A 25981-nucleotide genomic window follows, 5' to 3' on the forward strand; every position below is an offset into this window, starting at 1 on the left:
CTAGATTAGAACGAGAAGGAGGGATGGAGTGTGAACGCACAAGGAAACAAATGACGGAGGGGGAAGAAAGGAGAAGGAGTGTATGTATTTGCAGCGCGAAATTAAACAGGTGCGATCATACCAGCACTAAAGCCCCGGATCCCATCAGAACTCCGCAGTTAGGTGTGCTTGGGCGAGAGTAGTAATCGGATGGGTGACCACTTGGGAAGCCCTCGTGTTGCACCTTTTTTTTCTCTGATGGGTTGTTCGATGTTACGCGCGAATGGAATTATAAACCGCTGGTTCATTTGCAAAGGTGAGTCACGGTGCCGGGGCATATTACTTGATATTAAAACGAGAAAGAGAGATGTTGAGTGCACGCACAAGGAAACAAATGACGGGAGGGGGGATAGGAGGAGAAAGAGTGTATGTATTTGCAGTGCAGAATGAAACATGAGGGATCATACCAGCACTAATGCAATGGATTCTATCAGAACTCCGCAGTTAAGGGTGCTTGGGCGAGAAAAGTACTCGGATGGGTGACCTCCTGCGAATTCCTTATATTTCACCCATTTTCTTTAGAGGTCCTCGTGTTGCACCCTTCTTTTTGCAGATGATTCTTTCGACGTTATGCGCGACTTGATTTATGGTCCGCTGGTTTATACGCAAATATGAGTCAAGAAGTAGGGGCATTTTAATCGATATTAGAACGAGAATGAGATGTGAAGTGTGAACGCACAAGGAAACAAATGACGGGAGGGGAAAGAAATGAGAAGGAGTGTATGTATTTGCAGCACGAAATTAAACAGGTGCGATCATACCAGCACTAAAGCTCCGGATCCCATCAGAACTCCGCAGTTAAGTGTGCTTGGGCGAGAGTAGAACTCGGATGGGTCACCACCTGGGAAGCCCTCGTGTTGCACCTATTTTTTTTTCGGATGGGTTGTTCGACGTTACGCGCGAATGGAATTATAAACCACTGGTTTATTTGCAAAGGTGAGTCACGGTGCCGGGGCATATTACTTGATATTAGAACGAGAAAGAGAGATGCAGAGTGCACGCACAAGGAAACAAATGACGGGAGGGGGGTTGGAAGGAGAAAGAGTGTATGTATTTGCAGTACAAAATGAAACATGAGGGATCATACCAGCACAAATGCAACGGATTCTATCAGAACTCCGCAGTTAAGGGTGCTTGGGCGAGAAAAGTACTCGGATTGGGGACCTCATGCGAAGTCCTTATATTTCACCCATTTTCTTAGGAAGTCCTTGTGTTGCACCCATTTTTTTGCAGATGATTCTTTCGACGATACGCGCGACATGAATTATGGTCCTCAGGTTTATTCGCAAATGTGAGTCACGGCACCGTAGCATTTTACTTTATATTAGAAGGAGCACGGGAGGTGCAGTGTGCACGCACAATGAAACAAATGACGGGAGGGGGAAGAAAGGGGAATGAGTTTATGTATTTGCAGCGCAAAATAAACAGGTGCGATCATACCAGCACAAATGCACCGGATCCCATCATAACTCCGTAGTTAAGTATGCTTTGGTGAAAGTAGTACAATGATGGGTTACCTCGTGGGAAGTTCTCGTGTTGCACCCATTTTCTTTTTTTCAGATGTGCCGTTCGACGTTACGCGCGACTTTAATTATGGTCCGCAGATTTATTCGCAAATGTGAGTCACGACGCCGCGGCATTATACTTGATATTTGAAGGAGAACGAGAGGTGCAGTGCGCACGCACTTGGAAACAAATGACGGGAGGGGGAAGAAAGGAGAAGGAATTTATATATTTGCAGCGCGAAATTAAACAGGTGCGATCATACCAACACTAATGCACCGGATCCCATCAGAACTCCGCAGTTAAGTGTGCTTGGGCGAGAGTAGTTCTTGGATGGGTAACCTCCTGGGAAGTCCTCATGTCGCACTAATTTTTTTTTCAGACGGGACGTTCGACGTTACGCGCGACTGAAAGTAGGGTCCACTGGTTTATACGCAAATGTGTGTCAAGAAGCAGGGGCATTTTAATCGATATTAGAACGAGAAGGAGAGATGCAGAGTGCACGCACAAGGAAACAAATGACGGGTGGGGGGATGGAGGGAGCAAAAGTGTATGTATTTGCAGCACAGAATGAAACATGAGCAATCATACCAGCACCAATGCAACAGATTCTATCAGAACTCCACAAGTTAAGGGTGCTTGGGCGAGAGTAGCAGTTGGATGGGTGACCTCCTGCGAAGTCCTTATATTTCACCCATTTTTTTGCAGATAATTCTTTCGACGATACGCGTGACTTGAATTATGGTCCTCAGGTTTATTCGCAAATGTGAGTCACGGCACCGTAGCATTTTTTGATATCAAAACGAGCACGGTAGGTGGAGTGCGCACGCACAAGGAAACAAATGACGGGAGGGGGAAGAAATGAGAAGGAGTTTATGCATTTGCAGCGCGGAATTAAATGGGTCCGATCATACCAACACTAATGCACCGGATCCCATCAGAACTCCGCAGTTAAGTGTGCTTGGGCGAGAGTAGTACTCGGATGGGTGACCTCCTGCAAAGTCCTCGTGTCGCACCAATTTTTTTTCAAACGAGTCGTTCGACGTTACGCGCGACTGGAACTAGGTTCCCCTGGTTTATACGCCAATGTGAGTCAAGAAGCAGGGGCATTTTAATCGATAATAGAACGAGAAGGAGAGGTGCAGTGTGAACGCACAAGGAAACAATTGATTGGAGGGGGAGGGAAGGAGAAGGAGTGTATGTATTTTCAGCACGAAATGAAACATGTGCGATGATACCAGCACTAATGCAACGGATTCTATCAAAACTCCGTCGGTAAGGGTGCTTGGGCGAGAGTAGTACTAGCATGGGTTACCTCTTGCGAAGTCCTTATATTTCACCCATTTTCTTGTGAAGTCCTCGTGTTGCACCCATTTTTTTGCAGATGATTCTTTCGACGTTACGCGCTACTTGAATTATGGTCCTCAGGTTTATTCGCAAATGTGAGTCACGTCGCCGTGGCATTTTACTTGATATTAGAACGAGTACGGGAGGCGCAGTGCGCACGCACAAGGAAACAAATGACAGGAGGAGGAAGAAAAGAGAAGGAGTGTATGTATTTGAAGCGCAAAATTAAACAAGTGGCATCATACCAGCACTAATGCACTGGATCGCATCAGAACTTTGCAGTTAAGTGTGCTTGGGCGAGAGTAGTACTCGGATGGGTGACCTCTTGGGAAGTCCTTGTATCGCAAATATTTTTTTTCAGAGGGGTCGTTCGACGTTACGCGCGACTGGAACTATGGTCCGCTGGTTTATACGCAAATGTGAGTCAAGAATCAGGGGCATTTTAATCGAAATTAGAACGAGAATGAGAGGTGCAGTGTGAACGCACAAGGAAACAAATGATGGGAGGGCGGGAGGGAAGAAGGAGTGTATGTATTTTCAGCACGAAATTAAACAGGTGCGGTCACACCAGCACAAATGCACCGGATCCCATCAGAACTCCGCAGTTAAGTGTGCTTTGGCGAAAGTAGTGCAATGATGGGTTGCCTCCTGGGAAGTTCTCGTGTTGCACCCATTTTCTTTTTTTCAGATGTGCCGTTCGACGTTACGCGCGACTTTAATTATGGTCCGCAGATTTATTCGCAAATGTGAGTCACGGCGCCGTGGCATTTTACTTGATATTTGAACGAGAACGAGAGGTGCAGTGCGCACGCAAAAGGAAACAAATGACGGGAGGGGGGATGGAGGGAGAAAAAGTGTAAGTATTTGCAGCGCAGAATGAAACATGAGAAATCATACCAGCACCAATGCAACGGATTCTATAAGAACTCCGCAAGTTAAGGGTGTTTGGGCGAGAGTAGCACTAGGATGGATGACCTCCTGCGAAGTCCTTATATTTCACCCATTTTCTTAGGAAGTCCTCGTGTTGCACCCATTTTTTTGCAGATGATTCTTTCGACGATACGCGCGACTTGAATTATGGTCCTCAGGTTTATTCGCAAATGTGAGTCACGGCACCGTAGCATTTTACTTTATATTAGAAGGAGCACGGGAGGTGCAGTGCGCACGCACAAGGAAAAAAATGACGGGATGGGGAAGAAAGGGGAATGAGTTTATGTATTTGCAGCGCAAAATTAAACAGGTGCGATCATACCAGCACAAATGCACCGGATCCCATCAGAACTCCGCAGTTAAGTGTGCTTTGGTGAAAGTAGTACAATGATGAGTTACCCCGTGGAAAGTTCTCGTGTTGCACCCATTTTCTTTTTTTCAGATGTGCCGTTCAACGTTACGCACGACTTTAATAATGGTCCGCAGATTTATTCGCAAATGTGAGTCACGGCGCCGTCGCATTGTACTTGATATTTGAACGAGAACGAGAGGTGCAGTGCGCACGCACAAGGAAAAAAATGACGAGAGGGGGAAGAAAGGAGAAGGAGTTTATGTATTTGCAGCGCGAAATTAAACAGGTGCGATCATACCAGCACTAATACACCGGATCCCATCAGAACTCCGCAGTTAGATGTGCTTGGGCTAGAGTAGTACTTGGATGGGTGACCTCCTGGGAAGTCCTCGTGTCGCACTAATTTTTTTTCCAGACGGGTGGTTCGATGTTACGCGCGACTGGAATTAGGGTCCACTGGTTTATACGCAAATGTTAGTCAGGAAGCAGGGGCATTTTAATCGATATTAGAACGAGAAGGAGAGATGCAGAGTGCACGCACAAGGAAACAAATGACGGGAGGGGGATGGAGGGAGAAAAAGTGTATGTATTTGCAGCACAGAATGAAACATGAGCAATCATACCAGCACCAATGCAACAGATTCTATCAGAACTCCACAAGTTAAGGGTGCTTAGGCGATAGTAGCACTAGGATGGGTGACCTCCTGCGAAGTCCTTATATTTCACCCATTTTTTTACAGATAATTCTTTCGACGATACGCACGACTTGAATTATGGTCCTCAGGTTTATTCACAAATGTGAGTCACGGCACCTTGGGCGAGCGTAGTACTCGGATGGGTGACCTCCTGCGAAGTCCTCGTGTCGCACCAATTTTTTTTCAAACGAGTCGTTCGACGTTACGCGCGACTGGAACTAGGTTCCGCTGGTTTATACGCAAATGTGAGTCAAGAAGCAGGGGCATTTTAATCGATATTAGAACGAGAAGGAGCGGTGCAGTGTGAACGCACAAGGAAACAATTGATGGGAGGGGGAGGGAAGGAGAAGGAGTGTATGTATTTTCAGCACGAAATGAAACAGGTGCGATGATACCAGCACTAATGCAACGGATTCTATCAGAACTCCGTAGGTAAGGGTGCTTGGGCGAGAGTAGTACTAGCATGGGTTACCTCCTGCGAAGTCCTTATATTTCACCCATTTTCTTGTGAAGTCCTCGTGTTGCACCCATTTTTTTGCAGATGATTCTTTCGACGTTACGCGCGACTTGAATTATGGTCCTCAGGTTTATTCGCAAATGTGAGTCACGTCGCCGTGGCATTTTACTTGATATTAGAACGAGTACGGGAGGTGCAGTGCGCACGCACAAGGAAATAAATGACAGGAGGAGGAAGAAAACAGAAGGAGTGCATATATTTGAAGCGCAAAATTAAACAAGTGGCATCATACCAGCACTAATGCACTGGATCCCATCAGAACTCTGCAGTTAAGTGTGCTTGGGCGAGAGTAGTACTCGGATGGATGACCTCTTGGGAAGTCCTCGTATCGCAACAATTTTTTTTCAGATGGGTCGTTCGACGTTACGCGCGACTGGAACTATGATCCGCTGGTTTATACGCAAATGTGAGTCAAGAATCAGGGGCATTTCAATCGATATTAGAACGAGAAGGAGATGTGCAGTGTGAACGCACAAGGAACCAAATGATGGGAGGGGGGGAGGGAAGAAGGAGTGTATGTATTTTTATCACGAAATTAAACAGGTGCGGTCACACCAGCACAAATGCACTGGATCCCATCAGAACTCCGCAGTTAAGTGTGCTTTGGCGAAAGTAGTACAATGATGGGTTACCTCCTGGGAAGTTCTAGTGTTGCACCCCTTTTCTTTTTTTCAGATGTGCCGTTCGACGTTACGCGCGACTTTAATTATGGTCCGCAGATTTATTCGCAAATGTGAGTCATGACGCCGTGGCATTTTACTTGATATTTGAACGAGAACGAGAGGTGCAGTGCGCACGCACAAGGAAACAAATGACAGGAGGGGGAAGAAAGGAGAAGGAGTTAATGTTTTTGCAGCGCGAAATTAAACAGGTGCGATCATACCAGCACTAATGCACCGGATCCCATCAAAACTCCGCAGTTAAGTGTGCTTGGGCGAGAGTAGTACTCGGATGGTTGACCTCCTGGGAACTCCTCGTGTCGCACTAATTTTTTTTCAGACGGGTCGTTCGACGTTACGCGCGATTGGAACTAGGGTCCACTGGTTTATACCCAAATGTGAGTCAAGAAGCAGGGGCATCTTAATCGATATTAGAACGAGATGGAGAGATGCAGAGTGCACGCACAAGGAAATAAATGACGGGAGGGGGGATGGAGGGAGAAAAAGTGTATGTATTTGCAGCGCATAATGAAACATTAGCAATCATACCAGCACCAATGCAACGGATTCTGTTAGAACTCCGCATGTTAAGGGTGTTTGGGCGAGAGTAGCAGTAGGATGGGTGACCTCCTGCGAAGTCCTTATATTTCACCAATTTTCTTAGGAACTACTCGTGTTGCACCCATTTTTTTACAGATGATTCTTTCGACGTTACGCACGACTTGAATTATGGTCCTCAGGTTTATTCGCAAATGTGAGTCACGGCACCGTAGAATTTTACTTGATATTAGAACGAGCACGGGAGGTGCAGTGCGCACGCACAAGGAAACAAATGACGGGAGGGGGAAGAAAGGAGAAGGAGTTTATGTATTTGCAGCGTAGAATTAAACGGGTGCGATCATACCAGCACTAATGCACCGGATCCCATCAGAACTCCGCAGTTAAGTGTGCTTAGGCGAGTGTAGTACTTGGATGGGTGACCTCCTGGGAAGTCCTCGTGTCGCACCAATTTATTTTCAGACGTGTCGTTCGACGTTACGCGCGACTGGAACTGGGGTCCGATGGTTTATACGCAAATGTGAGTCAAGAAGCAGGGGCATTTTAATCTATATTAGAACGAGAAAGAGAGGTGCAGTGTGAACGCACAAGGAAACAATTGATGGGATGGGGAGGGAAGGAGAAGGAGTGTATGTATTTTCAGCACGTAATGAAACAGGTGCGATCATACCAACACTAATGCAACGGATTCTATCAGAACTCCGTAGGTAAGGGTGCTTGGGCGAGAGTAGTACTAGCATGGGTTACCTCCTGCGAAGTCCTTATATTTCACCCATTTTCTTGTGAAGTCCTCGTGTTGCACCCATTTTTTTGCAGATGATTCTTTCGACGTTACACGCGACTTGAATTATGGTCCTCAGGTTTATTCGCAAATGTGAGTCACGGCGCTGTAGCATTTTACTTGATATTAGAACGAGAACAGGAGTTGCAGTGCGCACGCACAAGGAAATAAATGATGGGAGGGGGAAGAAAGGGGAATGAGTTTATGTATTTGCAGCCCAAAATTAAACAGGTGCGATCATACCAGCACCAATGCACCAGATCCCATCAGAACTCCGCAGTGAAGTGTGCTTGGGCGAGATTAGTACTCGAATGGGTGACCTCTTGGGATGTCCTCGTGTCCCACCAATTTTTTTTCAGACGGGTCGTTCGACGTTACGCGCGTCTGGAACTAGGGTCCGCTGGTTTATATGCAAATGTGAGTCAAGAAGCAGGGGCATTTTAATCGATATTAGAACGACAAGGAGAGATGCAGAGTGCACGCAGAAGGAAACAAATGACGGGAGGGGGGATGGAGGGAGAAAAAGTGTATGTATTTGCAGCGCATAATGAAACATGAGCAATCATACCAGCACCAATGCAACGGATTCTATAAGAACTCCGCAAGTTAAGGGTGCTTGGGCGAGAATAGCACTTGGATGGGTGACCTCCTGCGAAGTCCTTATATTTCACCAATTTTCTTAGGAAGTCCTCGTGTTGGACCCATTTTTTTGCAGATGATTCTTTCGACGATACGCGCGACTTGAATTATGGTCCTCAGGTTTATTCGCAAATGTGAGTCACGGTACCGTAGCATTTTACTTGATATTAGAACGAGCACGGGAGGTGCAGTGCGCACACACAAGGAAACAAATGACGGGAGGGGGAAGAAAGGAGAAGGAATATATGTATTTGCAGCGCAAAATTAAACGGGTGCGATCATAACAACATTAATGCACCGGATCCCATCAGAACTCCGCAGTTAAATGTGCTTGGGAGAGAGTAGTACTCGGATAGGTGACCTCCTGCGAAGTCCTCGTGTCGCACCAATTTATTTTCAGACGGGTCGTTCGACGTTACGCGCGACTGGAACTAGGGTCTGCTGGTTTATACGCAAATGTGAGTCAAGAAGCAGGGAAATTTTAATCGATATTAGAACGAGAAGGAGAGGTGCAGTGTGAACGCACAAGGAAACAATTGATGGGAGGGGGAGGGAAGGAGAAGGAGTGTATGTATTTTCAGCACGAAATGAAACAGGTGCGATCATACCAGCACTAACGCAACAGATTCTATCAGAACTCCGTAGGTAAGGTTGCTTGGGCGAGAGTAGTACTAGCATGGGTTACCTCCTGCGAAGTCCTTATATTTCACCCATTTTCTCGTGAAGTCCTCGTGTTGCACCCATTTTTTTGCAGATGATTCTTTCGACGTTACGCGCGACTTGAATTATGGTCCTCAGGTTTATTCGCAAATATGAGTCACGGCGCTGTAGCATTTTACTTGATATTAGAACGAGAACGGGAGGTGCAATGCGCACGCACAAGGAAACAAATGACGGGAGGGGGAAGAAAGGGGAATGAGTTTATGTATTTGATGCCCGAAATTAAACAGGTGCGATCATACCAGCACTAATGCACCGGATCCCATCAGAACTCCGCAGTGAAGTGTGCTTGGGCGAGATTAGTACTCGGATGGGTGACCTCCTGGGAAGTCCTCGTGTCACACCAATTTTTTTTCAGACGGGTCGTTCGACATTACGCGCGTCTGGAACTAGGGTCCGCTGGTTTATACGCAAATGTGAGTCAAGAAGCAGGGGTATTTTAATCGATATTAGAACGAGAATGAGAGGTGAAGTGTGAACGCACAAGGAAACAAATGACGGGAGGGGGAAGAAAGGAGAAGGAGTTTATGTATTTGCAGCGTGGAATTAAACGGGTGCGATCATACCAGCACTAAAGCCTCGGATCCCATCAGAACTCCGCAGTTAGGTGTGCTTGGGCGAGAGTAGTACTCGGATGGGTGACCTCTTGGGAAGCCCTCGTGTTGCACCTATTTTTTTTCGGATGGGTTGTTCGACGTTAGGCGCGAATGGAATTATAAACCGCTGGTTCATTTGCAAAGGTGAGTCACGGTGCCGGGGCATATTACTTGATATTAGAACGAGAAAGAGAGATGCAGAGTGCACGCACAAGTGAACAAATGATGGGAGGGGGAAGAAAGGAGAAGGAGTTTATGTATTTGCAGCGCGAAATTAATCAGGTGCAATCATACCAGCACTAATGCAACAGATCCCATCATAACTCCGCAATTAAGTGTGCTTGGGTGAGAGTAGTACTCGGATGGGTGACCACTTGGGAAGTCCTCGTGTTGCACCCATTTTTTTGCAAATGATTCTTTCAACGTTACGTGCGACTTGAATTATGGTCCTCAGGTTTATTCGCAAATGTGAGTCACAGCGCTGTAGCATTTTACTTGATATTAGAACGAGAACGGGAGGTGCAGTGCGCACGCACAAGGAAAAAAATGACGGGAGGGGGAAGAAAGGGGAATGAGTTTATGTATTTGCAGAGCAAAATTAAACAGGTGCGATCATACCAGCACTAATGCACCGGATCCCATCAGAACTCCGCAGTGAAGTGTGCTTGGGCGAGAGTAGTACTCGGATGTGTGACCTTTTGGGAAGTCCTCGTATCGCAACAATTTTTTTTCAGAGGGGTCGTTCGACGTTACGTGCGACTGGAACTATGGTCCGCTGGTTTATACGCAAATGTGAGTCAAGAATCAGGGGCATTTTAATCGATGTTAGAACGAGAATGAGAGGTGCAGTGTGAACGCACAAGGAAACAAATGATGGGAGGGGGGTTGGGAAGAAGGAGTGTATGTATTTTCAGCACGAAATTAAAGAGGTGCGGTCACACCAGCACAAATGCACCGGATCCTATCAGAACTCCGCAGTTAAGTGTGCTTTGGCGAAAGTTGTACAATGATGGGTTACCTCCTGGGAAGTTCTCGTGTTGCACCCATTTTCTTTTTTTCAGATGTGCTGTTCGACGTTACACGCGACTTTAATTATAGTATGCAGATTTATTCGCAAATGTGAGTCACGGCACCGTGGCATTTTACTTGATATTTGAACGAGAACGTGAGGTGCAGTGCGCACGCACAAGGAAATAAATGACGGGGGGGGGGAAGAAAGGAGAAGGAGTTTATGTATTTGCAGCGCAAAATTAGATAGGTGCGATCATACTAGCACTTATGCACCAGATCCTATTAGAACTCTGCAGTTAAGTGTGCTTGGGCGAGAGTAATACTAGGATGGGTGACTTCCTGGGAAGTCCTCGTGTCGCACTAATTTTTTTTTTCAGACCGGTCGTTTGACGTTATGCGCGACTGCAACTAGGGTTCACTGGTTTATACGCAAATGTGAGTCAAGAAGCAGGGGCATTTTAATCGATATTAGAACGAGAAAGAGAGATGCAGAGTGCACGCACAAGGAAACAAATGACGGGAGGGGGAGGGAAGGAGAAAGAGTGTATGTATTTTCAGCACGAAATAAAACAGGTGCGATCATACCAGCACTAATGCATCGGATTCTATCAGAACTCCATAGGTAAGGGTGCTTGGGCGAGAGTAGTACTAGCATGGGTTACCTCCTGCGAAGTCCTTATATTTCAACCATTTTCTTGTAAAGTCATCGTGTTGCACCCATTTTTTTGCAGATGATTCTTTCGACGTTACACGCGACTTGAATTATGGTCCTCAGGTTTATTCGCAAATGTGAGTCAAGAAGCAGGGGCATTTTAATCGATATTAGAACGAGAAGGAGAGGTGCAGTGTGAACGCACAAGGAAACAATTGACGGGAGGGGGGATGGAGGGAGAAAAAGTGTATGTATTTACAGCGCAGAATGAAACATAAGCAATCCTGCCAGCACCAATGCAACGGATTCTATCAGAACTCCGCAAGTTAAGGGTTCTTGGGCGAGAGTAGCTCTAGGATGAGTGACCTCCTGCGAAGTCCTTATATTTCACCCATTTTCTTAGGAAGTCCTCGTGTTGCACCCATTTTTTGCAGATGATTCTTTCGACGTTACGCGCGACTTGAATTATGGTCCTCAGGTTTATTCGCAAATGTGAGTCACGGCACCGTAGCATTTTACTTGATATTAGAACGAGCACGGGAGGTGTAGTGCGCACGCACAAGGAAACAAATGACGGGAGGGGGAAGAAAGGAGAAGGAGTTTATGTATTTGCAGCGCGAATTTAAAAAGGTTCGATCATACCAGCACTAATGCACCGGATCCCATTAGAACTCCGCAGTTAAGTGTGCTTGGGCGAGAGTAGTACTCGGATGGGTGACCTCCTGGGAAGTCCTCGTGTCGCACTAATTTTTCTTTTCAGACGGGTCGTTCGACGTTATGCGCGACTGCAACTAGGGTCCACTAGTTTATACGCAAATGTGAGTAAAAAAGCAGGGGTATTTTAATCGATATTAGAACAAGAATGAGAGATGCAGAGTGCACGCACACGGAAACAAATGATGGGAGGGGGAGGGAAGGAGAAAGAGTGTATGTATTTTCAGCACGAAATGAAACAGGTGCGATCATACCAGCACTAATGCATCGGATTCTATCAGAACTCCGTAGGTAAGGGTGCTTGGGCGAGAGTAGTACTAGCATGGGTTAGCTCCTGCAAAGTACTTATATTTCACCCATTTTCTTGTGAAGTTCTCGTGTTGCACCCATTTTTTTGTAGATGATTCTTTTCACGTTACGTGCGACTTGAATTATGGTCCTCAGGTTTATTCGCAAATGTGAGTCACAGCGATGTAGCATTTTACTTGATATTAGAACGAGAACGGGAGGTGCAGTGCGCACGCACAAGGAAACAAATGACAGGAGGGGGAAGAAAGGGGAATGAGTTTATGTATTTGCAGAGCAAAATTAAACAGGTGCGATCATACCAGCACTAATGCACCGGATCCCATCAGAAATCTGCAGTTAAGTGTGCTTGGTCGAGAGTAGTACTCGGATGTGTGACCTCTTGGGAAGTCCTCGTACAGCAACAATTTTTTTTCAGAGGGGTCGTTCGACGTTACGCGCGACTGGAACTATGGTCCGCTGGTTTATAAATAAATGTGAGTCAAGAATCAGGGGCATTTTAATCGATATTAGAACGAGAAGGAGAGGTGCAGTGTGAACGCACAAGGAAACAAATGATGGGAGGGGGGTTGGGAAGAAGGAGTGTATGTATTTTCAGCACGAAATTAAATAGGTGCGGTCACACCAGCACAAATGCACCGGATCCTATCAGAACTCCGCAGTTAAGTGTGCTTTGGCGAAAGTTGTACAATGATGGGTTACCTCCTGGGAAGTTCTCGTGTTGCACCCATTTTCTTTTTTTCAGATGTGCTGTTCGACGTTACGCGCGACTTTAATTATGGTCTGTAGATTTATTCGCAAATGTGAGTCACGGCGCCGTGGCATTTTACTTGATATTTGAACGAGAACGAGAGGTGCAGTGCGCACGCACAAAAAAAAAATGACGGGAGGGGGAAGAAAGGGGAATGAGTTTATGTATTTGTAGCACAAAATTAAACAGTTTCAATCATACCAGCACTAATGCACCGGATCCCATCAGAACTCCGCAGTGAAGTGTGCTTGGGCGAGGGTAGTACTAGGATGGGTGACCTCCTGCGAAGTCCTTATATTTCACCCATTTTCTTAGGAAGTCCTCGTGTTGCACCCATTTTTTTGCAGATGATTCTTTCGACGTTACACGCGACTTGAATTATGGTCATCAGGTTTATTCGCAAATGTGAGTCAAGAAGCAGGGGCATTTTAATCGATATTAGAACGAGAAGGAGAGGTGCAGTGTGAACGCACAAGGAAACAATTGACGGGAGGGGGGATGGAGGGAGAAAAAGTGTATGTATTTGCAGCGCAGAATGAAACATGAGCAATCATGCCAGCACCAATGCAACGGATTCTATCAGAACTCCGTAGGTAAGGGTGCTTGGGCGAGAGTAGTACTAGCATGGGTTACCTCCTGCGAAGTCCTTATATTTCACCCATTTTCTTGTGAAGTCCTCGTGTTGCATCCAATTTTTTGCAGATGATTCTTTCGACGTTACGCGCGACTTGAATTATGGTCCTCAGGTTTATTCGCAAATGTGAGTCACGACGCTGTAGAATTTTACTTGATATTAGAACGAGAACGAGAGGTGCAGTGCGCATGCACAAGGAAACAAATGAGGGGAGGGGGAAGAAAGGGGAATGAGTTTATGTATTTGCAGCGCAAAATTAAACAGGTGCGATCATACCAGCACTAATGCACCGGATCCCATCAGAACTCCGCAGTTATGTGTGCTTAGGCGAGATTAGTGCTCGGATGGGTGACCTCCTGCGAAGTCCTTATATTTCACCCATTTTCTTGGGAGGTCATCGTGTTGCACCCATCTTTTTGCAGATGATTCTTTCGACGTTACGCGCGACTTGATTTATGGTCCGCAGGTTTATTTACAAATGTGAGTCACGGCACCGTGGCATTTTACTTGATATTAGAACGAGTACGGGAGGTGCAGTGCGCACCCACAAGGAAACAAATGACGGGAGGAGGAAGAAAAGAGAAGGAGTGTATGTATTTGAAGCGCAAAATTAAACAAGTGTGATCATACCAGCACTAATGCACTGGATCCCATCAGAACTCTGCAGTTAAGTGTGCTTGGGTGAGAGTAGTGCTCGGATGGGTGACCTCTTGGGAAGTCCTCGTATCGCAACAATTTTTTTTCAGATGGGTCGTTCGATGTTACGGGCGACTGGAACTATGGTCCGCTGGTTTATACGCAAATGTGAGTCAAGAATCAGGGGCATTTTAATCGATATTAGAACGAGAATGAGAGGTGGAGTGTGAACGCACAAGGAAACAAATGATGGGAGGGCGGGAGGGAAGAAGGAGTGTATGTATTTTCAGCACGAAATTAAACAGGTGCGGTCACACCAGCACAAATGCACCGGATCCCATCAGAACTCCGCAGTTAAGTGTGCTTTCGCGAAAGTAGTACAATGATGGGTTACCTCCTGGAAAGTTCTCGTGTTGCACCCATTTTCTTTTTTTCAGATGTGCCATTCGACGTTACGCGCGACTTTAATTATGGTCCGCAGATTTATTTGCAAATGTGAGTCACGGCGCCGTGGCATTTTACTTGATATTTGAACGAGAACGGGAGGTGCAGTGCGGACGCAGAAGGAAAAAATGACGGGATGAGGAAGAAAAGAGAAGAAGTGTATGTATTTGAAGCGCAAAATTAAACAAGTGGCATCATACCAGCACTAATACATTGGATCCCATCAGAATTCTGCAGTTAAGTGTGCTTGGGCGAGAGTAGTAGTCGGATGGGTGACCTCTTGGGAAGTCCTCGTATCGCAACAACTTTTTTTCAGATGGGTCGTTCGACATTACGTGCGACTGGAACTATGGTCCGCTGGTTTATACGCAAATGTGAGTCAAGAATTTGGGGCATTTTAATCGATATTAGAACGAGAAGGAGAGGTGCAGTGTGAACGCACAAGGAAAAAAATGATGGGAGGGGGGAGGGAAGAAGGAGTGTATGTATTTTCAGAACGAAATTAAACAGATGCGGTCACACCAGCACAAATGCACCGGATCCCATCAGAACTCCGCGGTTAAGTGTGCTTTGGCGAAAGTAGTACAATGATGGGTTACCTCATGGGAAGTTCTCGTGTTGCACCCATTTTTTTTTTCAGATGTGCCGTTTGACGTTACGCGCGACTTTAATTATGGTCCGCAGATTTATTCGCAAATGTGAGTCACGGCGCCGTGGCATTTTACTTGATATTTGAACAAGAACGAGAGGTGCAGTGCGCACGCACAAGGAAACAAATGATGGGAGGGGGAAGAAAGGGGAATGAGTTTATGTATTTGCAGCGCGAAATTAAACAGGTGCGATCATACCAGCACTAATGCACCAGATCCCATCAGAACTCCGCAGTTAATTGTGCTTGGGTGAGATTAGTACTCGGATGGGTGACCTCCTGGGAAGTCCTCGTGTCGCACCAATTTTTTTTCAGACGGGTCGTTTGACGTTACGCGCATTTGGAACTAGGGTCCGCTGGTTTATACGCAAATGTGAGTCAAGAAGCAGGGGCATTTTAATCGATATTAGAACGAGAATAAGAGGTGAATTGTGAACGCACAAGGAAACAAATGACGGGAGGGGGAAGAAAGGAGAAGGAGTGTATGTATTTGCAGCGCGAAATTAAACAGGTTCGATCATACCAGCATTAATGCAACGGATTCTATCAGAACTCCGCAGTTAAGTGTGCTTGGGCGAGAGTAGCACTCGGATTGGTGACCACTTGGGAAGCCCTCGTGTTGCACCTATTTTTTTTCAGATGGGTTGTTTGACGTTACGCGCGAATAGAATTATAAACCGCTGGTTCATTTGCAAAGGTGAGTCACGGTGCCAGGGCATATTACTTGATATTAAAACGAGAAAGAGAGATGCAGAGTGCACGCACAAGGAAACAAATGACGGGAGGGGGGATGGGAGGAGAAAGAGTGTATGTATTTGCAGTGCAGAATGAAACATGAGGGATCATACTAGCACTAATGCAACGGATTCTATCAGAACTTCGCAGTTAAGGGTGCTTGGGCGAGAAATGTACTCGGATGGGTGACCTCCTGCGAAGTCCTTATATTTCACCCATTTTCTTGGGAGGTCCTCGTGTTGCACCCATCTTTTTGCATATGATTCTTTCGACGTTACGCGCGACTTGATTTATGGTCCACAGGTTTATTCGCAAATGTGAGTCACGGCGCCGTGGCATTTTACTTGATATTAGAACGAGTACGGGAGGTGCAGTGCGCACACACAAGGAAACAAATGACGGGATGAGGAATAAAAGAGGAGTGTATGTATTTGAAGCACAAAATTAAACAAGTGGCATCCTACCAGCACTAATGCACTGGATCCCATCAGAACTCTATAGTTAAGTGTGCTTGGTCGAGAGTAGTACTCGGATTGGTGACCTTTTTGGAAGTCCTCGTATCGCAACAATTTTTTTTCAGATGGGTCGTTCGACGTTACGCGCGACTAGAACTATGGTCCGCTGGTTTATACGCAAATGTGAGTCAAGAATCAGGGGCATTTTAATCGATATGAGAACGAGAAGGAGAGTTGCAGTGTGAACGCACAAGGAAACAAATGATGGGAGGCAGGGAGGGAAGAAGGAGTGTATGTATTTTCAGCACGAAATTAAACAGGTGCGGTCACACCAGCACTAATGCACCGGATCCCATCAGAACTCCGCAGTTAACTGTGCTTGGGCGAGATTAGTACTTGGATGGGTGACCTCCTGGGAAGTCCTCGTGTCGCACTAATTTTTTTTTCAGACGGGTCGTTCGACGTTACGCACGACTGGAACTAGAGTCCACTGGTTTATACGTAAATGTGAGTCAAGAAGCAGGGGCATTTTAATCGATATTAGAACGAGAAGGAGAGGTGCAGTGTGAACGCACAAGGAAACAATTGATGGGAGGGGGGGGAAGGAGAAGGAGTGTATGTATTTGCCGCCCAGAATGAAACATAAGCAATCATACCAGCACCAATGCAACGGATTCTATCAGAACTCCGCAAGTTAAGGGTGCTTGGGCAAGAGTAGCACTAGGATGGGTGACTTCCTGCGAAGTCCTTATATTTCACCCATTTTCTTAGGAAGTCCTCGTGCTGTACCTATTTTTTTGCAGATGATTCTTTCAACGATACGCGCGACTTGAATTATAGTCCACAGGTTTATTCGCAAATGTGAGTCACGGCACCGTAGCATTTTACTTGACATTAGAACGAGCACGGGAGGTGCAGTGCACACGCGCAAGGAAACAAATGACGGGAGGGGGAAGAAAGGAGAAGGAGTTTATGTATTTGCCGCGCAAAATTAAACGGGTGCGATCATACCAGCACTAATGCACCGGATCCCATCAGAACTCCGCAGTTAAGTGAGCTTGGGCGAGAGTAGTACTCGGATGGGTGACCTCCTGGCAAGTCCTCGTGTCGCACAAATTTTTTTTCAGACGGGTCGTTCGACGTTACGCGGGACTGGAACTAGGGTCCGCTGGTTTATACGCAAATGTGAGTCAAGAATCAGGGGCATTTTAATAGATATTAGAACAAGAAGGAGAGGTGCAGTGTGAACGCACAAGGAAACAAATGATGGGAGGGGGGGAGGGAAGAAGGAGTGTATGTATTTTCAGCACGAAATTAAACAGGTGCGGTCACAATAGCACAAAAGAACCGGATCCCATCAGAACTCCGCAGTTAAGTGTGCTTTGGCAAAAGTAGTACAATGATGGGTTACCTCCTGGGAAGTTCTCGTGTTGCACCCATTTTTTTATCCAGATGTGCCGTTCGACGTTACGCGCGACTTGAATTATGGTCCTTAGGTTTATTCGCAAATGTGAGTCACGGCGCCGTGGCATTTTACTCTATTAGAACGAGAACGGGAGGTGCAGTGCGCACGCACAAGGAAACAAATGACGGGAGGGGGAAGAAAGGGGAATGAGTTTATGTATTTGCAACGCGAAATTAAACAGTTGCGATCATAATAGCACTAATGCACCGGATCCCATTAGAACTCCGCAGTGAAGTGTGCTTGGGCCAGATTAGTACTCGGATGGGTGACCTCCTGGGAAGTCCTCGTGTCGCACCAATTTTTTTTCAGACGGGTCGTTCGACGTTATGCGCGTCTGGAACTAGGGTCCGCTGGTTTATACGCAAATGTGAGTCAAGAAGCAGGGGCATTTTAACCGTTATTAGAACGAGAATGAGAGGTAAAGTGTGAACGCACAAGGAAACAAATGATGGGAGGGCGGGAGGGAAGAAGGAGTGTATGTATTTTCCGCACGAAATTAAACAGGTGCAGTCACACCAGCACAAATGCACCGGATCCCATCAGAACTCCGCAGTTAAGTGTGCTTTGGCGAAAGTAGTACAATGATGGGTTACCTCCTGGGATGTTCTCGTGTTGCACCCATTTTCTTTTTTTCAGATGTGCCGTTCGACTTTACGCGCGACTTTAATTATGGTCCGCAGATTTATTCACAAATGTGAGTCACGGCGCCGTGGCATTTTACTTGATATTTGACTGAGAACGAGAGGTGCAGTGCGCACGCACAAGGAAACAAATGACGGGAGGGGGAAGAAAGGAAAAAGAGTTTATGTATTTGCAGCGCGAAATTAAAGAGGTGCGATCATACTAGCACTAATGCACTGGATCCCATCAGAACTCCGCAGTTAAGTGTGTTTGGGCGAGAGTAGTACTCGGATGGCTGACCTCTTGCAAAGTCCTTATATTTCACCCATTTTCTTAGAAAGTCCTCGTGTTGCACCCATTTTTTTGCAGATTATTCTTTCGACGATACGCGCGACTTGAATTATGGTCCTCAGGTTTATTCGCAAATGTGAGTCACGGCACCGTAGCATTTTACTTGATATTAGAATGAGCACGGTTGTTGCAGTGCGCACGCACAAGGAAACAAATGACGGGAGGGGGAAGAAAGGAGAAGGAGTTTATGTATTTGCAGCGCGAAATTAAACGGGTGCGATCATACCAGCACTAATGCACCGGATCCCATCAGAACTCTGTAGTTAAGTGTGCTTGGGCGCGAGTAGTACTCGGATGGGTGACCTCCTGGGAAGTCTTCGTGTCGCACCAATTTTTTTTCAGACGGGTCGTTGAACGTTACGCGCGACTGGAACTAGGGTCCGCTGGTTTATACGCAAATGTGAGTCAAGAAGCAGGGGCATTTTTAATCGATATTAGAACGAGAAGGAGAGATGCAGTGTGAACGCACAAGGAAACAATTGATGGGAGGGGGAGTGAAGGAGAAGGAGTGTATGTATTTTCAGCACGAAATGAAACAGGTGCGATCATGCCAGCACTAATGCAACGGATTCTATCAGAACTCCGTAGGTAAGGGTGCTTGGGCGAGAGTAGTACTAGCGTGGGTTACCTCATGCGAAGTCCTTATATTCACCCATTTTCTTGTGAAGTCCTCGTGTTGCACCCATTTTTTTGCAGATGATTCTTTCGACGTTACGCGCGACTTGTATTATGGTCCTCAGGTTTGTTCGCAAATGTGAGTCACGGCGCTGTAGCATTTTACTTGATATTAGAACGAGAAAGGGAGGTACAGTGCGCACGCACAAGGAAACAAATGATGGGAGGGGGAAGAAAGGGGAATGAGTTTATGTATTTGCAGCGCAAAATTAAACAGGTGCGATCATACCAGCACTAATGCACCGGATCCCATCAGAACTCCGCTGTTAAGTGTGCTTGGGCGAGATTAGTACTCGGATGGGTGACCTCTTGGGAAGTCCTCGTGTCGCACCAATTTTTTTTCAGACGGGTCGTTTGACGTTACGCATGTCTGGAACTAGGGTCCGCTGGTTTATACGCAAATGTGAGTCAAGAAGCAGGGGCATTTTAATCGATATTAGAACGAGAATGAGAGGTGAAGTGTGAACGCACAAGGAAACAAATGACGGGAGGGGGAAGAAAGGAGAAGGAGTGTTTGTATTTGCAGCGCGAAATTAAACAGGTGCGATCATACCAGCACTAAAGCTCCGGATCCCAGCAGAACTCCGTAGTTATGTGTGCTCTGGCGAGGGTAGTACTCGGATGAGTGACCACTTGGGAAGCCCTCGTGTTGCAAATATTTTTTTTCGGATGGGTTATTCGACGTTACGCGCGAATGGAATTATAAACCGCTGGTTCATTTGCAAAGGTGAGTCATGGTGCCGGGGCATATAACTTAATATTAAAACGAGAAATAGAGATGCAGAGTGCACGCACAAGGAAACAAATGACGGGAGAAGGGATGGAAGGAGAAAGAGTGTATGTATTTGCAGTGCAGAATGAAACATGAGGGATCATACCAGCACTAATGCAACAGATTCTATCAGAACTCCGCAGTTAAGGGTGCTTGGGCGAGAGTAGTACTCGGATGGATGACCACTTCGGAAGTCCTCGTGTTGCACCCATTTTCTTGGGAGGTCCTCGTGTTGCACCCATCTTTTTGCAGATGATTCTTTGGACGTTACGCGCGACTTGATATTTGGTCCGCAGGTTTATTCGCAAATGTGAGTCACGGCGCCGTAGCATTTTACTTGATATTAGAATGAGTACGGGAGGTGCAGTGCGCACGCACAAGGAAACAAATGACGGGAGGAAGAACAAAAGAGAAGGAGTGTATGTATTTGAAGCGCAAAATTAAACAAATGGCATCATACCAGCACTAATGCACTGGATCCCATCAGAACTCTGCAGTTAAGTGTGCTTGGGCGAGAGTAGTACTCGGATTGGTGACCTCTTTGGAAATCCTCGTATCGCAACAATTTTTTTTCAGATGGGTCGTTCGACATTACGCGCGACTGGAACTATGTTCCGCTGGTTTATACGCAAATGTGAGTCAAGAATCAGGGGCATTTTAATCGATATTAGAACGAGAAGTAGAGGTGCAGTGTGAACGCACAAGGAAACAAATGATGGGACGGGGGGAGGGAAGAAGGAGTGTATGTATTTTCAGCACGAAATTAAATAGGTGCGGTCACACCAGCACAAATGCATAGGATCCCATCAGAACTCCGCAGTTAAGTGTGCTTTGCCGAAAGTAGTACAATGATGGGTTACCTCCTGGGAAGTTCTCGTGTTGCACCCATTTTATTTTTTTCAGATGTGCCGTTCGACGTTACGCGCGACTTTAATTATGGTCCGCAGATTTATTCGCAAATGTGAGTCACTGCGCCGTGGCATTTTACTTGATGTTTGAACGAGAACGGGAGGTGCAGTGCGCACGCACAAGGAAACAAATGACGGGAGGGGGAGGAAAGGAGAAGGAGTTTATGTATTTGCAGCACGTAATTAAACAGGTGCGATCATACCAGCACTAATGCAACGGATCCCATCAGAACTCCGCATTTAAGTGTGCTTGGGCGAGAGTAGTACTCGGATGGGTGACCTCCTGCGAAGTCCTTATATTTTACCCATTTTCTTAGGAAGTCCTCGTGTTGCACCCATTTTTTTGAAGATGATTCTTTCGATGATACGCGCGACTTGAATTATGGTTCTTAGGTTTATTCGCAAATGTGAGTCACGGCACTGTAGCATTTTACTTGATATTAGAACTAGCACGGTTGGTGCAGTGCGCACGCACAAGGAAACAAATGACGGGAGGGGGAAGAAATGAGAAGGAGTTTATGTATTTGCAGTGCGAAATTAAATAGGTGCGATCATACCAGCACTAATGCACCAGATCCCATCAGAACTCCGCAGTTAAGTGTGCTTGGGCGAGAGTAGTACTCGGATGGGTGACCTCTTGGGAAGTCCTCGTGTCGCATTAATTTTTTTTTCAGACGGGTCGTTCGACGTTACGCGCGACTGGAACTATGGTCCACTGATTTATATGCAAATGTGAGTCAAGAAGCAGGGGCATTTTAATCGATATTAGAACGAGAATGAGAGATGCAGAGTGCACGCACAAGGAAACAAATGACGGGAGGGGGGATGGAGGGAGAAAAAGTGTATGTATTTGCAGCGCAGAATGAAACATGAGCAATCATACCAGCACCAATGCAACGGATTCTATCAGAACTCCGCAAGTTAAGGGTGCTTGGGCGAGAGTAGCACTAGGATGGGTGACCTCCTGCGAAGTCCTTATATTTCACCCATTTTCTTAGGAAGTCCTCGTGTTGCACCCATTTTTTTGCAGATGATTCTTTCGACGATACGCGCGACTTGAATTATGGTTGTCAGGTTTATTCGCAAACGTGAGTCACGGCACCGTAGCATTTTACTTGATATTAGAACGAGCACGGGAGGTGCAGTGCGCACACACAAGAAAACAAATGACGGGAGGGGGAAGAAAGGAGAAGGAGTTTATGTATTTGCAGCGCGAAATTAAACGGGTGCGATCATACAAGCGCTAATGCACTGGATCCCATCAGAACCCTGCAGGTAAGTGTGTTTGGGCGAGAGTAGTACTCGGATGGGTGACCTCCTGGGAAGTCCTCGTGTCGCAACAATTTTTTTTCAGACGGGTCGTTCGACGTTACGTGCGACTGGAACTCGTGTCCGCTGGTTTATACGCAAATGTGAGTCTAGAAGCAGGGGCATTTTAATCGATATTAGAACGAGAAGGAGAGGTGCAGTGTGAACGCACAAGGAAACAATTGATGGGAGGGGGAGGGAAGGAGAAGGAGTGTATGTATTTTCAGCACGAAATGAAACAGGTGCGATCAAACCAGCATAAATGCAACAGATTCTATCAGAACTCCGTAGGTAAGGGTGCTTGGGCGACAGTAGTACTACCATGGGTTACCTCCTGCGAAGTCCTTATATTTCACCAATTTTCTTGTGAAGTCCTCGTGTTGCACCCATTTTTTTACAGATGATTCTTTCGACGTTACGCACGACTTGAATTATGGTCCTCAGGTTTATTCGCAAATGTGAGTCACGGTGCTGTAGCATTTTACTTGATATTAGAACGAGAACGGGAGGTGTAGTGCGCACGCACAAGGAAACAAATGACGGGAGGGGGAAGAAAGGGGAATGAGTTTATGTATTTGCAGCGCAAAACTAAACAGGTGCGATCATACCAGCACTAAAGCCCCGGATCCCATCCGAACTCCGCAGTTAAGTGTGCTTGGGCGATATTAGTACTCGGATGGTTGATCTCCTTGGAAGTCCTTGTGTCACACCAATTTTTTTTCAGACGGATCGTTCGACGTTACGCGCGTCTGGAACTAGGGTCCGCTGGTTTATACGCAAATGTGAGTCAAGAAGCAGGGGCATTTTAATCGATATTAGAACAAGAATGAGAGGTGAAGTGTGAACGCACAAGGAAACAAATGACGGGAGGGGGAAGAAAGGAGGAGTGTATGTATTTGCAGCGCGAAATTATACAGGTGCGATCATACCAGCACTACAGCCCCGGATCCAATCAGAACTCCGCAGTTAAGAGTGCTTGGGCGAGAGTAGTACTCGGATCGGTGACCACCTGGGAAGCCCTCGTGTTGCACCTATTCTTTTTCAGATGGGTTGTTCGACGTTACGCACGAATGGAATTATAAACCGCTGGTTCATTTGCAAAGGTGAGTCATGGCGCCGTGGCATTTTACTTGATATTTGAACGAGAACGAGAGGTGCAGTGCGCACGCACAAGGAAACAAATGACAGGACGGGGGATGGAAGGAGAAAGAGTGTATGTATTTGCAGTGCAGAATGAAACATGAGGGATCATACCAGCACTAATGCAACGGATTCTATCAGAACTCCGCAGTTAAGGGTGCTTGGGCGAGAAAAGTACTCGGATGGGTGACCTCCTGCGAAGTCCTTATATTTCACCCATTTTCTTGGGAGGTCGTCGTGTTGCACCCTTCTTTTTGCAGATGATTCTTTCGACGTTACGCGCGACTTGATTTATGGTCCGCAGGTTTATTTGCAAATGTGAGTCACAGCGCTGTGGCATTTTACTTGATATTAGAACGAGTACGGGAGGTGCAGTGCGCACGCACAAGGAAACAAATGACGGATGAGGAAGAAAAGAGAATGAGTGTATGTATTTGAAGCGCAAAATTAAACAAGTGGCATCATACCGGCACTAATGCACTGGATCCCATCAGAACTCTGCAGTTAAGTGTGCTTGGGCGAGAGTAGTACTCGGATGGATGACCTCTTGGGAAGTCCTCGTATCGCAACAATTTTTTTTCAGATGGGTCGTTCGACGTTACGCGCGACTGCAACTATGGTCCGCTGGTTTATACGCAAATGTGAGTCAAGAATCAGGGGCATTTTAATCGATATTAGAACGAGAATGAGAGGTGCAGTGTGAACGCACAAGGAAACAAATGATGGGAGGGGGGGAGGGAAGAAGGAGTGTATGTATTTTTAGCACGAAATTAAACAGGTGCGGTCATACCCGCACAAATGCACCGGATTTCACAAGAACTCCGCAGTTAAGTGTGCTTTGGCGAAAGTAGTACAATAATGGGTTACCTCATGGGAAGTTCTCGTGTTGCACCCATTTTCTTTTTTTCAGATGTGCCGTTCGACGTTACGCGCGACTTTAATTATGGTCCGCAGATTTATTCGCAAATGTGAGTCACGGCGCCGTGGCATTTTACATGATATTTGAACGACAACGAGAGGTGCAGTGCGCACGCACAAGAAAACAAATGACGGGAGGGGGAAGAAAGGAGAAGGAGTTTATGTATTTGCAGCGCGAAATTAAAAAGGTTCGATCATACCAGCACTAACGCACCGGATTCCATCAGAACTCCGCAGTTAAGTGTGCTTGGGCGAGAGTAGTACTCGAATGGGTGACCTCTTGGGAAGTCCTCGTGTCGCACTAATTTTTTTTTCAGACGAGTCGTTCGACGTTACGCGCGACTGGAACAAGGGTCCACTAGTTTATACGCAAATGTGAGTCAAGAAGCAGGGGCATTTTAATCGATATTAGAACGAGAAAGAGAGATGCAGAGTGCACGCACAAGGAAACAAATGACGGGAGGGGGGATGGAGGGTGAAAAAGTGTATGTATTTGCAGCGCAGAATGAAACATGAGCAATCATACCAGTACCAATGCAACGGATTCTATCAGAAATCCGCAAGTTAAGGGTGCTTGGGCGAGAGTAGCACTAGGATGGGTGACCTCCTGCGAAGTCCTTATATTTCACCCATTTTCTTAGGAAGTCCTCGTGTTACACCCATTTTTTTTGCAGATGATTCTTTCGAAGATACGCACGACTTGAATTATGGTCCTCAGGTTTATTGGCAAATGTGAGTCACGGCACCGTAGCATTTTACTTGATATTAGAACGAGCACGGGAGGTGCAGTGCGCACGCACAAGGAAACGAATGAAGGGAGGGGGAAGAAAGGAGAAGGAGTTTATGTATTTGCAGCGCAGAATTAAACCGGTGCGATCATACCAGCACTAATGCACCGGATCCTATCAGAACTTCGCAGTTAGGTGTGCTTGGGCGAGAGTAGTACTCGGATGGGTGACCTCCTGGGAAGTCCTCGTCTCGCACTAATTTTTTTTCAGACGGGTCGTTCGACGTTATGCGCGACTGGAACTACGGTCTGCTGGTTTATACGCAAATGTGAGTCAAGAAGCAGGGGCATTTTAATCGATATTAGAACGAGAAGGAGAGGTGCAGTGTGAACGCACAAGGAAACAATTGATGGGAGGGGAAGGGAAGGAAAAGGAGTGTATGTATTTTCAGCACGAAATGAAACAGGTGCGATCATACCAGCACTAATGCAACGGATTCTATCAGAACTCCGTAGGTAAGGGTGCTTGGGTGAAAGTAGTACTAGCATGGGTTACCTCCTGCGAAGTCCTTATATTTCACCCATTTTCTTGTGAAGTCCTCGTGTTGCACCCATTTTTTTGCAGATGATTCTTTCGACGTTATGCGCGACTTGAATTGTGGTCCTCAGGTTTATTCGCAAATGTGAGTCACGGCGCTGTAGCATTTTACTTGATATTAGAACGATAACGGGAGGTGCAGTGCGCACGCACAAGGAAACAAATGACGGGAGGG

The 25981-nt window shown here is 46.4% G+C and overlaps 5 non-coding genes and 46 pseudogenes across 5 annotated transcripts; all 51 read left to right on the plus strand.

The window, feature by feature from the left end:
• The first annotated feature begins 107 nt into the window (after positions 1–107).
• Positions 108–226, plus strand: LOC148241195 (5S ribosomal RNA; annotated as a pseudogene).
• A 560-nt stretch (positions 227–786) lies between these two features.
• LOC148241196 (5S ribosomal RNA) lies at positions 787–905 on the plus strand (annotated as a pseudogene).
• Positions 906–1465: 560 nt separating this feature from the next.
• On the plus strand, positions 1466–1584 carry LOC148241197 (5S ribosomal RNA; annotated as a pseudogene).
• Positions 1585–1793: 209 nt separating this feature from the next.
• On the plus strand, positions 1794–1912 carry LOC148241198 (5S ribosomal RNA; annotated as a pseudogene).
• A 530-nt stretch (positions 1913–2442) lies between these two features.
• LOC148241199 (5S ribosomal RNA) lies at positions 2443–2561 on the plus strand (annotated as a pseudogene).
• Positions 2562–3121: 560 nt separating this feature from the next.
• On the plus strand, positions 3122–3239 carry LOC148241200 (5S ribosomal RNA; annotated as a pseudogene).
• A 204-nt stretch (positions 3240–3443) lies between these two features.
• On the plus strand, positions 3444–3562 carry LOC148241201 (5S ribosomal RNA; annotated as a pseudogene).
• A 565-nt stretch (positions 3563–4127) lies between these two features.
• Positions 4128–4246, plus strand: LOC148241202 (5S ribosomal RNA; annotated as a pseudogene).
• A 209-nt stretch (positions 4247–4455) lies between these two features.
• On the plus strand, positions 4456–4574 carry LOC148241203 (5S ribosomal RNA; annotated as a pseudogene).
• A 1028-nt stretch (positions 4575–5602) lies between these two features.
• On the plus strand, positions 5603–5720 carry LOC148241204 (5S ribosomal RNA; annotated as a pseudogene).
• Positions 5721–5924: 204 nt separating this feature from the next.
• LOC148241205 (5S ribosomal RNA) lies at positions 5925–6043 on the plus strand (annotated as a pseudogene).
• A 209-nt stretch (positions 6044–6252) lies between these two features.
• LOC148241206 (5S ribosomal RNA) lies at positions 6253–6371 on the plus strand (annotated as a pseudogene).
• A 561-nt stretch (positions 6372–6932) lies between these two features.
• LOC148241207 (5S ribosomal RNA) lies at positions 6933–7051 on the plus strand. The gene has a single exon (XR_015814764.1). It is a non-coding gene; the product is annotated as a 5S ribosomal RNA (ribosomal RNA).
• A 559-nt stretch (positions 7052–7610) lies between these two features.
• On the plus strand, positions 7611–7729 carry LOC148241208 (5S ribosomal RNA; annotated as a pseudogene).
• Positions 7730–8290: 561 nt separating this feature from the next.
• LOC148241209 (5S ribosomal RNA) lies at positions 8291–8409 on the plus strand (annotated as a pseudogene).
• Positions 8410–8968: 559 nt separating this feature from the next.
• Positions 8969–9087, plus strand: LOC148241210 (5S ribosomal RNA). Its single transcript, XR_015815464.1, has one exon. It is a non-coding gene; the product is annotated as a 5S ribosomal RNA (ribosomal RNA).
• Positions 9088–9292: 205 nt separating this feature from the next.
• LOC148241211 (5S ribosomal RNA) lies at positions 9293–9411 on the plus strand (annotated as a pseudogene).
• Positions 9412–9616: 205 nt separating this feature from the next.
• LOC148241212 (5S ribosomal RNA) lies at positions 9617–9735 on the plus strand (annotated as a pseudogene).
• Positions 9736–9940: 205 nt separating this feature from the next.
• On the plus strand, positions 9941–10059 carry LOC148241213 (5S ribosomal RNA; annotated as a pseudogene).
• A 204-nt stretch (positions 10060–10263) lies between these two features.
• LOC148241214 (5S ribosomal RNA) lies at positions 10264–10382 on the plus strand (annotated as a pseudogene).
• A 210-nt stretch (positions 10383–10592) lies between these two features.
• Positions 10593–10711, plus strand: LOC148241215 (5S ribosomal RNA; annotated as a pseudogene).
• Positions 10712–11627: 916 nt separating this feature from the next.
• On the plus strand, positions 11628–11746 carry LOC148241216 (5S ribosomal RNA; annotated as a pseudogene).
• A 561-nt stretch (positions 11747–12307) lies between these two features.
• LOC148241217 (5S ribosomal RNA) lies at positions 12308–12426 on the plus strand (annotated as a pseudogene).
• Positions 12427–12630: 204 nt separating this feature from the next.
• LOC148241218 (5S ribosomal RNA) lies at positions 12631–12749 on the plus strand (annotated as a pseudogene).
• Positions 12750–12957: 208 nt separating this feature from the next.
• Positions 12958–13076, plus strand: LOC148241219 (5S ribosomal RNA; annotated as a pseudogene).
• A 590-nt stretch (positions 13077–13666) lies between these two features.
• LOC148241220 (5S ribosomal RNA) lies at positions 13667–13785 on the plus strand (annotated as a pseudogene).
• A 235-nt stretch (positions 13786–14020) lies between these two features.
• LOC148241221 (5S ribosomal RNA) lies at positions 14021–14139 on the plus strand (annotated as a pseudogene).
• A 204-nt stretch (positions 14140–14343) lies between these two features.
• LOC148241222 (5S ribosomal RNA) lies at positions 14344–14462 on the plus strand (annotated as a pseudogene).
• Positions 14463–14671: 209 nt separating this feature from the next.
• On the plus strand, positions 14672–14789 carry LOC148241223 (5S ribosomal RNA; annotated as a pseudogene).
• A 203-nt stretch (positions 14790–14992) lies between these two features.
• LOC148241224 (5S ribosomal RNA) lies at positions 14993–15111 on the plus strand (annotated as a pseudogene).
• Positions 15112–15318: 207 nt separating this feature from the next.
• LOC148241225 (5S ribosomal RNA) lies at positions 15319–15437 on the plus strand (annotated as a pseudogene).
• Positions 15438–15642: 205 nt separating this feature from the next.
• LOC148241226 (5S ribosomal RNA) lies at positions 15643–15761 on the plus strand (annotated as a pseudogene).
• Positions 15762–16641: 880 nt separating this feature from the next.
• LOC148241227 (5S ribosomal RNA) lies at positions 16642–16760 on the plus strand (annotated as a pseudogene).
• Positions 16761–17320: 560 nt separating this feature from the next.
• Positions 17321–17439, plus strand: LOC148241228 (5S ribosomal RNA; annotated as a pseudogene).
• A 204-nt stretch (positions 17440–17643) lies between these two features.
• On the plus strand, positions 17644–17762 carry LOC148241229 (5S ribosomal RNA; annotated as a pseudogene).
• Positions 17763–17967: 205 nt separating this feature from the next.
• LOC148241230 (5S ribosomal RNA) lies at positions 17968–18086 on the plus strand (annotated as a pseudogene).
• A 204-nt stretch (positions 18087–18290) lies between these two features.
• On the plus strand, positions 18291–18409 carry LOC148241231 (5S ribosomal RNA; annotated as a pseudogene).
• A 209-nt stretch (positions 18410–18618) lies between these two features.
• LOC148241232 (5S ribosomal RNA) lies at positions 18619–18737 on the plus strand (annotated as a pseudogene).
• A 235-nt stretch (positions 18738–18972) lies between these two features.
• LOC148241233 (5S ribosomal RNA) lies at positions 18973–19091 on the plus strand. Its single transcript, XR_015815144.1, has one exon. It is a non-coding gene; the product is annotated as a 5S ribosomal RNA (ribosomal RNA).
• A 559-nt stretch (positions 19092–19650) lies between these two features.
• Positions 19651–19769, plus strand: LOC148241234 (5S ribosomal RNA). Its single transcript, XR_015814516.1, has one exon. It is a non-coding gene; the product is annotated as a 5S ribosomal RNA (ribosomal RNA).
• A 205-nt stretch (positions 19770–19974) lies between these two features.
• On the plus strand, positions 19975–20093 carry LOC148241235 (5S ribosomal RNA; annotated as a pseudogene).
• An 883-nt stretch (positions 20094–20976) lies between these two features.
• LOC148241236 (5S ribosomal RNA) lies at positions 20977–21095 on the plus strand (annotated as a pseudogene).
• A 209-nt stretch (positions 21096–21304) lies between these two features.
• Positions 21305–21423, plus strand: LOC148241237 (5S ribosomal RNA; annotated as a pseudogene).
• A 235-nt stretch (positions 21424–21658) lies between these two features.
• LOC148241238 (5S ribosomal RNA) lies at positions 21659–21777 on the plus strand. The gene has a single exon (XR_015815308.1). It is a non-coding gene; the product is annotated as a 5S ribosomal RNA (ribosomal RNA).
• Positions 21778–22339: 562 nt separating this feature from the next.
• Positions 22340–22458, plus strand: LOC148241239 (5S ribosomal RNA; annotated as a pseudogene).
• A 559-nt stretch (positions 22459–23017) lies between these two features.
• Positions 23018–23136, plus strand: LOC148241240 (5S ribosomal RNA; annotated as a pseudogene).
• Positions 23137–23338: 202 nt separating this feature from the next.
• On the plus strand, positions 23339–23457 carry LOC148241241 (5S ribosomal RNA; annotated as a pseudogene).
• Positions 23458–24017: 560 nt separating this feature from the next.
• Positions 24018–24135, plus strand: LOC148241242 (5S ribosomal RNA; annotated as a pseudogene).
• A 204-nt stretch (positions 24136–24339) lies between these two features.
• On the plus strand, positions 24340–24458 carry LOC148241243 (5S ribosomal RNA; annotated as a pseudogene).
• Positions 24459–24667: 209 nt separating this feature from the next.
• LOC148241244 (5S ribosomal RNA) lies at positions 24668–24786 on the plus strand (annotated as a pseudogene).
• A 563-nt stretch (positions 24787–25349) lies between these two features.
• LOC148241245 (5S ribosomal RNA) lies at positions 25350–25468 on the plus strand (annotated as a pseudogene).
• The last annotated feature ends 513 nt before the right edge of the window (positions 25469–25981 follow it).

This window comes from Carica papaya, chromosome 8 (genome assembly GCF_054855325.1).
Source record: "Carica papaya isolate Zhongbai chromosome 8, ASM5485532v1, whole genome shotgun sequence".
Taxonomy (NCBI): Eukaryota; Viridiplantae; Streptophyta; class Magnoliopsida; order Brassicales; family Caricaceae; genus Carica; species Carica papaya.